At 44.2% G+C, this 13384-nt stretch overlaps 1 protein-coding gene across 1 annotated transcript in view; it reads left to right on the top strand.

Moving 5' to 3' along the window:
- ANK3 (ankyrin 3) overlaps positions 1-3372 on the top strand; it is a gene marked incomplete at its 5' end in the record, with an annotated part of 330132 nt that extends 326760 nt beyond the window's left edge. The window contains one exon of the mRNA XM_080822938.1: positions 1943-3372. The remainder of the gene's footprint in view (positions 1-1942) is intronic.
- Between the last annotated feature and the right edge of the window lie 10012 nt (positions 3373-13384).

The following is a 13384-nucleotide window of genomic DNA, read 5'->3' on the forward strand; positions in this document are numbered from 1 at the left end:
CATGACCAAGAGCAAGAGTGATTTACCAGGGGAACTCACTCCCAATCTTTTTTTTTTTGAACTATCACCTAAATCCTAGCGGAATATAAATGGGTATAATGAATAGCATTTTTAAAAAGTATAGGAACATATCCAATATTTCTATAAAACATAAAATTTGCTTGCCTTAAGGTGATAAGAGGAAGACCGTGCTTCTTATTGCAAGATTAGCCTGGGAAACTGGATTGGCTTTTGGAAGACAGGATGCAAAACAATTTCAACTGGGTTGTAATGGTTGCATTACATACATTTCCTAAAAATTATCAGACTCTATTTACAGTAGATAAATTGTATAGCATATAAATTATATATCAGTTAAGCTGCACAGAGTGTGGGCAGCGCGGGGAGGGCTTCAACCAGAGAAGATTGCTGAGGATCCTCCCTAGGAAGACAGAGGAAGAACACCGGGGTCACCTTATCATAGGGCCAGAACCCTGGTGCCCAGAAGTTAAGGAGTAAGTGGTAGTAACAGGGGTGAAAATCCTGATCTTACTAGGATTTGCCCACTTTCTGGGACACGGTTTGGCTAAATGAGTCACTTTCCTTCTCTACCACCTCTGCAGAGTCATGGGAGGAGGGGGCCAATATAGAAATCACCCCAGAAGGAATTGATTGACACTCTGATGTTCTTGGCTCCAAGCATTAGTGACCTGGGGCATGGAGGTTAGTAGCAGTTTTCATACAAAAAAAGGAAGCAAGAACCTAGTAGAACAGACAGAGGAAGTGCTGTACTGACATGTTGACCTAAGCCAAGGTATCCTGGGTGATCCATCTTAAAGGAAAAGAAACTTGTCTGGGGTAAGTAAATAACCTCAAGGTCACCGAGGACACAAAGGCCCCAACAGAAGCAAGTTTCTGAAGGCGTCCCTACACCTGTAGAAATAGTCTGTTCCTTACTAATGAGTGAGCATGGCTGTTCCTAAAATTGTTCTTGTCTTACTCAGGTTGTTTCTTGGGGCTAGAATTTGTTCTCAGGCCAGCATTCAAGCATGTTACCTTTTCACACGAAAGAGGAGGATGGATTATACTTAGGAAACCTTTGTTTTATGAAGAAAGAGTGCATAGCAAAAATTGTTGGTTTATTTTGACCGTATTGACTGGTGATAAAACACTGATACTTTGTGTCGTGATTACCCGGTAAGACAAGATGTTGTCAGCCCCCACAAAGAAGCTCAAATACAATGAGTCGATCTTGTCGTGACTGACGTGGGGCAGGAGGAGGGAGAGTATTCTTTGCAGCAGCACAAAATGGTCTTTAATTTTAATTTGTGCAAGGAAAAGCCAGTTTCAGAGTAATGAAGGAATGATGCTGTTCTCCCTTTTTGAAAGATGAGTTGAACTTTGGGGAGTGAACACTTATTATAAAACATACGGATGTTACTGAAATCATCTATCTGGAGTCCGTGTCCCTAGTCCTTTATGCCCATGAGAACCCCAGACCCCTGATATTTTGATGTTGATGGAAATCCCAGACAGCACCTCCGTCAGCCTTCTCATTTTATCGCTAAGACAAGGTCCAACGGGCTGGAAGTGGCTTTCCCAAGTACCTGAGTGACCTGATCAGAGATTGCACCCCTAAAGAGGGTCTTTGCCGACTCAACCTCGAAAACCACAAATCCAGTGAGGAGTGTGCTGTGGAGGGCATGGGGTTACCTAGAAAAAGTCACTGCCTTCAAAGGGCTCTCAGGTACGCCTCAGGGCTTTGTCCCAGCAGATCGCCTTGGTTAACAGAATCTTGTGAAACCCCCCACATTAGAAAGTGGACGCCCCGCCCCATTCTCTCAGGCTTTTCTGTTGAATGGCAGGAAGGCTTAGGCAAATTCTTAAAACAAAACAAAACAAAACAAAAACGGAAGACAAGTGAGCAAGCTAAACTCACTACCTATTGTCTCTCTTTCCACAGGATCATGTGTTTTTACTGCCAGTATTGAGAAATTCATGGAAGATATGTCAGCAGGAAGTAAAAATTCACGGAGAAGGGTGTGTGTGTTTGCCGCTTCCACACATTAATGGCATGATTTTTTTTTTATGCAAAAAGAAAAAAAAAAAAGAAAACTACCCACATTTTAATTTAGCATGAGCCAATTTACAGAGCATGGAAATTCACTTTCATTCCCAGGATTGGCGCGTGTGCAATTAGCAATGCAGTGTATATACAAGAAGCCATGCTGTTAACAGTTTATCTTAAGTAATTTGGTGTCATTTACAAAAGGAAGAAATTCCTGCCGCCAGAAGGGACAGAAGACGGGACGATGAAATCACAGAAAAACACTAAATTTACTAACTCCACAACAGCTCGCCTTATTTTTCTTGGACCCAACTGTCAGGGTATAAACACTATTTGTTTCTTTTTTAAAACATCTATAGTTTTGCTGTAAATAATAACACTGTATAAATTCTAACAGAAAAATAGAATAAATGTTGATAAGGCACTGCCTCTTAGAACACAAACAGAATATTGCAAATGCATTTAACGTACTAGGGGTCTCAAGTGACCACCCTAGAAGATGGGGGAGGGGTTTTGGGTGGGGGGAATATTCACTGATTCTTGTATATTAGCAATTATAATGTTTGTATATGCAAAACTGCTAGCTTGATTTTAAAAAAAGAAAAACAACAAATCTTTAAAATCTGCTGCAAATTTAAATAATTCCCCAAATGAGGAATTCTGTAGTTCTGTGAAAAAATTTTTTCTTCAGAATACTAATATTTTGATGCATGTGTATCACCTTATTTTGATTAAATCTTTTCCAATTTTGCAAACACTACAGTATACTGCAACACAGAAGATTTTATCTGTAAACACAAAGCCCTTCATCTAATATTTGTTGCTATTGCCAATTTTTCAATGAAATGACCGAAAAATGAAAAAAAAAAAAAACCCTATATGGTAGTTGCTTTAGGGGGAGGGGGGTGCTGTTAGTGCTTAAAAGGGGGTAATGCTTGCCGCTTTAGAGGTGGATGGTGCTCATAAGAGGCCCCAGTTGGGGGTAAAATTTAAAATGGACTGAACCGGAATTCGTAGCTAGTAGAATGGCAGCACGCTGTACAATTACTACTGTATCGTGTACTGGCTATAAGACGTAGACACCTTTGAATAAGGCAATCATTTGTAACCATTCTAGCAGTGTCATATTAGGTTAATAAGGCTGCTGTGTTTTCAAGGGCATTTTTATTTGGGTTTTGGTGAAATCCTTTAATTTGTTGATTATATTCATATAAAATCAGCATTCATTGACACATAGCTCTAATGACATATGTATGAAAAACCATACACTGGATGACCTAGTCGATTATTTAAGCATAAAATAAATTGTGTTAAACTCTTCACCCATCTGTGCTCTGCAGTGTCCTTGTGTTCTCTGGCAAAAGGTAACTGGCTGACTCCTGGGCGTCTGGCTTCCCCAGCCCCCTCCCCGCTCCTGTTCCAGCCTCTGCCTCTGGGGTCACTAGAGTCCCTAATGTTCAGTTGCGCCCTGCAAACTCCCAGTTTACAGAAATTCTGTGCATTTCGCGGAGGAGCCAGGAATTAAAGATTAACTATCTTTGCCCTCGTCTGGTTTGTGCTGTCCCCAGAATAGTGGGGAGTTGGGGCTATTGCAACCGCATGTCTGGAAGTTGTACATGGACCCTTCCAGCCAGCATCCAGTATGCCCTTGCTTTTAGCCCCTAAAGCACTCATTTGTTTGCCATTGGCATTCATTGTCGGTGCTTGTAAGTTGGGACATTTCACGTGATAACCCAGATTCCCAACTTCCCCTAAGATGCAAGATTTGACAATAGCCCTCATTTCCAGATGGCATCAACCAGGTGTGTGGGGTCCAGGCGACAGGGAAGCTGCCCACCTCTTACGTTTGTGGGCCCTGACTGGCCTGGTACATACTGGAATTTGCAATCAGACCCTACATGATAAATTCAATAGGGGCAGAGACCGTGGCTGTTTTAATTGGCATTCTAGCCCAGAACCTGGCACATTGTCATGGTGATACTAGCAATTCTCACTGCTAAAATTGGAACCCTCACTACATGCTCAGCTGTATAAGAACATTGCTTCCAGGAACTCAGTCCTCCTAACCACTTTGTGAGGTAGGTATGGTCTCTGGCAGTAGTTGGCCCCATACCAATATTACATGGGTGCCTGGAGCCATTCGACAGCATCCCATATTTCTGTCCGTTAAAGATGATTGCCGATGGGATGCCTGGCTGGCTCAGTGAAGCATGGGACTGTTGATCTCAGGGTGGTGAGTTCGAGCCCCACATTGTGGGTAGAATTTATGTTTAAAAAAAAAAAAATGCTGAGTCAGGTGAGTTGTTTCCAAAAAGGATTCAGTATCAGTGCAGAACACATGTACAGAGAGTCTACTCTGCCTGAATGATGGGGCTAGACCGCATTTGCATGACATCCCAAACAAACGGAAAGTGCCTCTACATCTGCACCAAGATCGTCTTAGGAGGAGCAAACTCAGACCCCTGAGAAGCTTAAAAAAAAAAAAAGATTCCCCCAAAGCTTCTCTTTGTAAAACTGAGATCGGAATTCAGATATTCTAACTTCCCATCTAAGAATTATGGATTTCTGACTCCCAGTCCTTGACACTTACACATTTATCCTGAATTGGAAACTCAATGAAGTATACTTATCTGGCTATTAAGTAATTGTTAATGTTACGTTTATATAGCAAAAAATTTGACTGCAGTTCAAGAAAAAGCTCATATGAGCTCAGAAGTATCCAAAATAGGAAAATAAAGATTTTATTTGCATTTGTATGTGTGTATGTATATATTTACATATGTGTGCATTGATTGAATATATACATTATATATTCCTACTAGTCTTCGGCCTGTGGGCTTATAAAAATGTATTTAAGCTTTTTCTTGACTGACTTTGCTGTTTAAAAAAAAAAACTGATAGATTTCTGATATTTGCACTGTGTTTCATTTTATATTCTTAGCAAATTCCTGAGTTTGTTACATTGAAGTGTATTATAATATTGTATTGCCAAGTTATGGCGATGTGCTGTGCATGGTTCTTTCTCCATTTCTAAGAGGGATCCACTTCACCAAACACATAAGCATCTGTGTTTCTCCAGGACATATAAAAAATTGCTCATTTCCTTTATTATTATGAGCATCAGGTCACATTTGGCTGTGCAGCAGGGATATGTGGTAAGTCCAGAAATAGAAATCACAGAAATAATAACTCATTCCTTGAGTCTCTGAAGAAACCAGAATCCAAAACCTAACTTCCGATCTGGATAAGTCTTCATATTTTTGGTTTGTTAAGGAGGCCCTAAGAGAGGAAAGGGTGTATAATTCCCTTGTCACATGGCACTGCTTCTCTTTCATGAAGTCAGGACCAAATGGTCCATAAGCAAATATTTTTGACATTGAGCTACGAGTCAAACTTCAAAAGACTTTTTTCAATAATGGTGACAAGAAGCAATGGTGTAATTTACTTATGTGGTAACGTGGCTGACAACGTACCAATACAAAATTAAGAACAGAACAGACCCTGAGGAACACCCTTGGTACTCAGTCCAATAGTCCTTACTTCTTTAAAAGGATTAAATGCAGACAGTTCAAAACAGGGCATAATTCTAAAGGCCGGTGAGAACCGCTAGGCTGTAAGAGACACCCAGGAAGCAAAATCTGCCAGGACTTTTTTTTTTTTTTAAGATTTTACTTATTTATTTGAAAGAGAGCATAAGCAGAGGAAAGGGGGAGAGGGAGAAGCAGGCTCCCCGCTGAGCAGGGAGCCTGATATGGGACCCAGGGCCCTGGATCATGACCTGAGCCAAAGACAGCTCCTTAACCAACTAAGCCACCCAGGCATCCCTCTGCCAAGACTTTTGGTCCAAGACCATGTCAGAACTTCTTGTTGATATCCAGAAGTGCTCTCCCTGTCTCCTTTCCCCTGACATCCTCAGTTGCCACTTCCCTTCTGACTCCTAAGTCAAGCAAGGGCATAACTCTGGGAACTGGGAAAGAACAATGATTTACCAGACTTTTTTAAAGATTTTATTTATTTACGTAAGACAGTGAGAGAGAATAAGCAGGGGGAACAGCATAGGGAGAGGGAGAAGCAGGCTCCCCACAGAGCAGGGTGCTCTAAGTGGGTGGGGCTGGATCCCAGGACACTGAGATCATGACCTGAGCCAAAGGCAGACACTTAACTGACTGAGCCACCCAGGCACGCCTGATTTACTGGATTTTTAAAAAGACCCAGTCCCAGTGGGTCCTCACGCCAGACTGCACTTCCTGGGGCAAGGATCCAGTTTTGCTCTCTGCTGTATCCACAGCACACAGAATACTGCTCGACACCCCACAGGTAGGTTGAGTGCCTGAATGAACGAACCACAACACATCAGAGGTCCCAGAACAGTAAACAGGAGATGTTACTCCATGCACCATCATGTGCACTATTTTCTATACAGGTTCAACCAAGTTGGAGATTGAAGGAAAGCATAGCTTTCGATTCTCCTGATTTCATTCACCAAGGACTAACCTGCTCTGGGCTGCCCGGGTGGCTCAGTCATTAAGCGTCTGCCTTTGGCTTGGGTCATGATCCCAGGGTCCTAGGATCAAGCCCCACATTGGGCGAGCTCCTCAACGGGAAGCCTGCTGCTCCCTCTCCCACTCCTCCTGCTTGTATTCCCTCTCTCGCTATGTCTTTGTCAAATACACGAATAAAATCTTAAAAAAAAAAAAAAAAAGGACAAATCTGCTCTTTCCAGTTGCACCATGCCCTTATTAGCCCCAAAGACTTAAAGAATTAGACTCAAGTATACCCATGCCTCCTGCACAAACAGCACGGTCACACTGCTGAGCTGGCCGTCTTTCCCATGACCAGAACTCTCGTCCTTATCACGAATAGGCCACCGAAAAACCCGGCAAGAGTGTGGAGAACCATGGTGAACCCTTGTTTCTGTGAAAGGCAGCTTGGTCTCCTCTCTTTCAGACGTGATAGTCAGATTTTTTAAAAAGTCTCGCTACCTTAAGATTCCTACCCCACTGCTGTTGTGTTTGCTGGGCTGGTAAAGGCTCAGAAGGTCCAGAAATTATACCCTAGAAATCCTGGGGCCATATCCAGTTTGCAGAGAGATTTTGTTTGGATTACATGAAGTTTGAAAAAAGATGGCCAGCATTTCTTAAAAATCAGATTTTAAGGGCACCTGGGTAGCTCAGTGGGTTAAGCAACTACCTCTTCATTTGGGCTCAAATCATGATCTTGGTGTTCATGGGATCGAGCCCTGTGTCCAGCTCCACGCTCTGCGGGGAGTCTGTTTCGGCTTCTGTCTCTGCTTGCAACTCACACTTGCAACTCTCTCTCTTAAATAAAATATAAAAATATATTAAAAAAATATGAAAATATAAAATTTTTTTTAAATCAGGAGATTTTAAATGAAAAATGAATTGTGAGTTCTCTTTAAAATCTAAAGAAGTGATAATGCTATTTCTGAAATTCCTTCTAATAACCACCTAGAGCAAAACTTCACATACCACCTTTGGACAGGCATGTGCTTCACAAACACTCACCATGGCCTTTCCTTGTCCTATTGTCTCTAAACCCAGTCGGCTTTATTCTTGTCTATTCAGTCTCCATTTGGTCTCACTGGAGGAAGGGGAAAGCAAATTGATGTGATCCTGCTTAAATTCTTCCTTCGTTTTTGGCAAACAAAACACCTACCTCATTTTCATCCTCTCTCACAGTTCCTAGTGGAGGATGACGGAATAAGGGCATGAGGAACTGTGAAGAGAAAGAGGGGTCATGTGGCTCTCCACACCTGCCCAGCCAGCCATCTTGCTCAGCAACAGGCATTCTGTACTGGCCACTTTCCAGGGGCTCTCCTGGGTGCAGGACTCCGCAGTGCCCTGCCCCCGCCTTCAAAGGAGCACAAAAACAGCCTCTGTGTGCAGTCAAAATTGAGGCCCCCTCAGGAAAAAACCCTATGATGACTTGTGGCAATGAAACTGGTGTAGGACCCTGTAAGGAGCGCCTGCTGGAGGACGAGGAGAGACCATGCAGAGGGAGAGAAGAGCCCTGTGGCCACTGAGTGTGGCCACGGCGCTTTCATATCACGTCTGCTGGTCATAATCCAAGGAGACTCTAGGGCTGATGAAAATAGCAATTCAGCAGAAAACTTTTTTATTTTTTTAAGATTTTATTTATTTATTTGAGTGAGAGAGAGAGAGAGAGAGACAGAAGGAGCAGGGGGAGGAGCAGAGGGAGGAGGAGAAGCAGACTCCCCATCGAGCAGGGAGCCTGACCTAGGGCTCGACTCCAGGACCCTGGGATCAGACCTGAGCTGAAGGCAGACGCTTAACCAACTGAGCCACCTGGGCGCCCCTCAACAGAAAACTTTAAACACACCTCAAAGTTATTTGATCAACTCTGCAAGAGAATACAAGCCCATTGGACTTCCAGGGAATCTGGATTTAGGTGAAATTAGTTGAAACTTTAAATTTATGCATGATGTTTTTCAACTTCCGTCTATGAAGTTCTTCCTAGCTCAGACCTCTTCACAAAGCCTCCCCTGTTGATGCCAACCCACACTGGCAACTCAGGTAAACTAAATGGGTATCCCATGATTCTGCACTCAAGTCTCCGACCTTGACAGTTTCTCTGAGTGTCTTGCTCTTCAAGAACAAGGACTCTATTCTGCACATCCCAGGAGCAGACATGGACACACAGTAATAAATACTCAGCTTTGCATTTCTAATTATTTACTAGTTCTCTCTGATAAAGTCTCAGCAGATTCAGCTCTGCGGCAGTGCACACTGATGGCTCAGTAGAGTCCACACCCCAGCGCCCAGAAGCCAGTGCTTGGGTACAGTCAAGGGCAGAGGTAGAGCTGCCTCACAGCTCGGCTTGCTAACACTGTACCGTAGTCAGTGCGACCTGTCTGCATAGAACCTAAAGGAAGAAGTAAATAGACAATATCTAAGAAAAAGCCTGTGGAACCTTAATCTTGAAGGTCAAGGTTATCCAGTGTTAGCAGGTAGGTAGATGATGGATGGATGGATGGATGGATGGATGGATGATGGATGGATGGATGGAGTGGTGGTAGCTGAGCATGGCTAGCTTTAGAATAACGATCCTGCTTCTGGCTACAGTAAAACTTTGAGTACTCAAGTTCCATAGCCCAAAGTGGTCATACTCTCAAATACCTGTGGGCACTTAGGCAGGTCATCTAAATTAGGCAAAGAGGTCACGGTAGACTGTGTTATATATAAGTTATTGTCTGCCTCTTCCTGCAGGCGACTACCCTCCAGCCCCATCGCTTTCACCTTAACTGTACAACTTGTTTTGGCCAACAAAAGAGGAGCAGACGCTCTAGGAGCTAGTGCATTTCTCTTCATGCTCCCTCTCCTCCTACTTCAATACCAGGGATGGTCCCCCAGAGAGGATGCTTCCAGACCCGGTACTGGAGTGAAGGTGATGTGGAGCCGAGACACAGTTGCCCCACAATGGACACGCGATGTGAGCAAGAAATAGACCTTTCTAGTAAGAGTCTGAGATTTGTCAGTCATCTGTGACCACAGCATGACCTGAGATTAATACACAAGTCAGGGAGAAGACTTTAAGGGGTATTGAGTACCAGATAAGCATATTTCCCTTCTAAGTTTTCAAAATGTTGGCAGTTGGGGCACCTGGGTGGTTCAGCTGTTTAAACATCTGCCTTTGACTCAGGTCATGGTCACAGCGTCACATTGGGGAATTACTGCTCAGCGGGGAGCCTGCTTCTCCTTCCCCCACTCCCTCTGTTTGTGCGCCTGCAGGCATGCTCTGTCAAATAAATAGATAAATCTTTTAAAAAATAAAATATAAAATAGAATAAACACTTGCACACTTTCTATCTTAATAAAATATATTTTTTTAAAAATCAGGAGATTTTAAATGAAAAATGAATTGTGAGTTCTCTTTAAAATCTAAAGAAGTGATAATGCTATTTCTGATTTTTTCCCATATTGCGTAGGTCAAACCAAACATACCTGTGAGCCGCTCTTCAACCTCTACCACTGACTCTTGGCATTCGTAGAACAGACATGCACCTGGATCACACTATATAAATTTATTGATGTGTGATTTTTAATTATACACTATAAAGTTGGTGTACATAAGCAAGCAATTTAATTCCTGAGTCAGTCTGAGGGATTACCTAACATCCCCACCTCAGAGCAGCTCCGTGTGCTCTAAATACCTTTCAAGTGCTAACACTCTCATTAAGGGTCTGTAGGAGTTCCGTGGCTTTTTAACTCTCATTTTATTGCTTATTAGTGAAGAGCTGATCTTCCCTTGTGCATCTGGGCCTGAGGGGGCTCCTGTCCCCCTCCACGGCCACACTCTGTCCATCTCAGCCTTCCCCCTCAGGCCCCCACAGACCAGCGAGAAAGTGTGCCCACCGACTGCTCTTTGTCTGAGAATTCTCTGTTGCCTGCCCAGTCACATAGGGCACCAGATCCAGAATGTAAACCAACTGTGTTACTAAGCTTTACTTCAGCTGACTTTTTTTTTTCTTTTTTAACATGCAGCAAGGCTTTTTTGAGAAGGAAGTGGTGCACAGATTTACAATCTGGTGCAAGTTCCTTGTTGCAGATGATGCTCCGCATCGCACAGCTCTGGCAACGCTAGCTTTCTTTTCTGTTCCTCAAAAGTGCCAAGTTCCTCCTCATCTCCTTCCCATCCCATTTGTCCTCTGCCAGGGAACCTCTCATTTCAATCCCCAAATGTCGTCTCCTCAGGCCTTCCCTGCACCCCTCTCTGGCTCCCCCGTTACCCCGTCACACTGCCATATTTATTATCCTCATCGCATCACCACTCAGATCACCCTTTCCTTTGTAGACTAGTTTCTTGTCTGCATCCTTCGCTCTCTCCAAAGCGTCCAACGCAAGACCTCGCACTAGCAGCGCTCAGACATTTGTTGAATAAATAGACAAGGGATGGAGGGAAGTACAAACAAGGATGGCTCAGGACACATTCCATACACATCTGTATGTGACAAGGAAACACAGCAACACCTGCCGTGACTCATTGTGAAAGATCAGAAAGACTTCGGCTGGCCTTTGAGGATGGCTGTGCTCCACACCCAGCGAAGACTCGCTGAGAAGAGTTTTATAACTCAGCTTCCCCTCTAGAGCATTTTATGAGAGCTTTGTTACAGACTGTCAGGTATCATCATGGTGTTTTTCCATCCTGTGCTGAGGACGTGATGGGAAGGTTGTTAGAGTCATCTGGTGTGTGTCACAGCATCAGATCTTCCAATGACTCTTTGAATCACTCAAACGCACAGCACAGCCCCTGTTAAACTGGTACTAGACAATGAGCCATCTTCCCGGATGAAGCAAGAGTCTTGTTGGTGGGACAAAAATGGAAAATGGCTGCTCACACAGCCGAGGGACCACGTTGTATAATGGCTACCACTCTCCCTACCCTGGTAGGGCCAATCTAGAACTGGAATCTGAATTCTCCCAGGGCTTCACGTGGTTAAAAAATCAGATGCTACAGGGCCTGATGCAAGGTGTGAGAAGGGATAGGGCCTGAGAACACATGCCCCAGTTAAAACGACAAGTGAGTTCTCACAAGAACTGTTTAACAATGCAGGAAGGCAGGCCCAGCTTTTATCAGCACTTCCGGTTTTTTCAAGAGATGCTGGAAATCTAAATGAGAAGAAGGCAGTGGGCTAGGGATACATAGGAGTATAGTATCTAACAGACCCAACTGCAACGCTATTTATCTCGCCCATGCTATGTCCAAGTCACTGTCCTAGATATCCTTATATATCCTAGATAGAGCCATTTCTCAAAAATGAAAAAGAACAAGAACCGGAATCCATAGACTCAAGAGGCTTTAACCTTGTCAGAAAAGCAAGGTATGTTCTTAGAACATAAGACAATATGGGGAGGGCTTTGTATTAAATAAGTGAGTGTGTGTGGAGCCCACTGAAGGTCCTGACACACAGGAAATGCCGCAACTGTCAGCTCCGACGATGATTGTTATGAGCATTAAAAGTATGATTACATTATCCTGACAACCATGATCGCAGGACCGTCCTTGACAAAGTGACCTGAGAAGGCCAGGCAGAGTCTGCGCAAGTCGGGCCCTCAGTAAACACCTGCTGAAGGGCAGACTGCTGGGAGAAGGGGCTGGGACTTGAGAAACGAGTGGAATTTCAACGTGTCAAGAAAGGAGGCCAGGACTAAAGGAACAAAGAGGCTGGAAGGATGAACACATCCCTGAAGTGGGAGCAAAGCTGGTTTGGGTCAGAACTTCAGGAGAAAGCACAGGAGGCCAGGGTGGAAGGAGACACTCAGCAGGGGAGCTCAGACGGCCCGCGCAGACCCCCTGTGGACCGCGGTGGGCACCTGAATGCCTCGTAAAGCCCACTGGGCACTGCCTGCTAGATGGTGCAAGTGACAATCGGCCAAATCAGCCAAAAGAGACACTAGTTCTTAAGAGCAGTCCCAAATTTGTAGATGTTTAGGACCTGGAGAATGGTTTCGTGTGCTTACATGCTTTTATTTATTTATTTTTTTTTAGGATTTTATTTATTTATTTGACAGAGAGAGACAAAGCGAGAGAGGAAACACAAGGGGGGAGTGGGAGAGGCTCTATCCCAGGACCCTGGGTCCATGACCTGAGTCGAAGGCAGACGCTTAATGACTGAGTCACCCAGGCGCCCCTTTACATGCTTTTACATAATTTATATCACACCATACTAGTTAAATGGCCTCAGACAAGTTACTTAACCTTTATATTTCCTCATCTGGAAAATGGGGGTGGTAGTTTTATCAACCGCAAATAGTGGAAATGAGATCATTCAAGTAAAACACTTCAAAAAGTATCTGACAGAGAGGAAAGTGCTCCATAAACGTTACCTATTTTTTTATTATTTGTGGGGGTGTATTATGCTGAGAGGTGAAAGAGAGGAAAATGCCTTGCCTGGGCCTGTGTGGTTTGTGAGTCGTGGTGTAGGCGGGAGGCCCATGACACAACCTTTCATGTCTGGGATGCTCCACGTGGTCCAGAGACAGGGGATGGACACCTACTCTGGGACTATGCAGTCTAGCCCCAGCCCCATCACCCTCCAAGGCCCCAGCAGCTCACTCTCTCCCACCCTTGCCCCTGGACAGGTAGGCCTCCATCCCCAGTCCATAGACAAAAAATGAGCCTCCTTCCAGGAAACCACCAGTGTCCCTCCTCCCCCCCCAACACCCCGCCGCCATCACCAGCCACTGTCCCACCCCTAAGTCAGTCACTAACTCCCACTCCAAGGCAAGAAGGTCCCCTCTTGACACAGTCGTTTCTAATCTCATTCTTGTTTCTCTAAATTCACTTCCTCTGCTCCAT

Source organism: Martes martes (genome assembly GCF_963455335.1).
Source record: "Martes martes genome assembly, chromosome: 14".
Lineage (NCBI taxonomy): Eukaryota > Metazoa > Chordata > Mammalia > Carnivora > Mustelidae > Martes > Martes martes.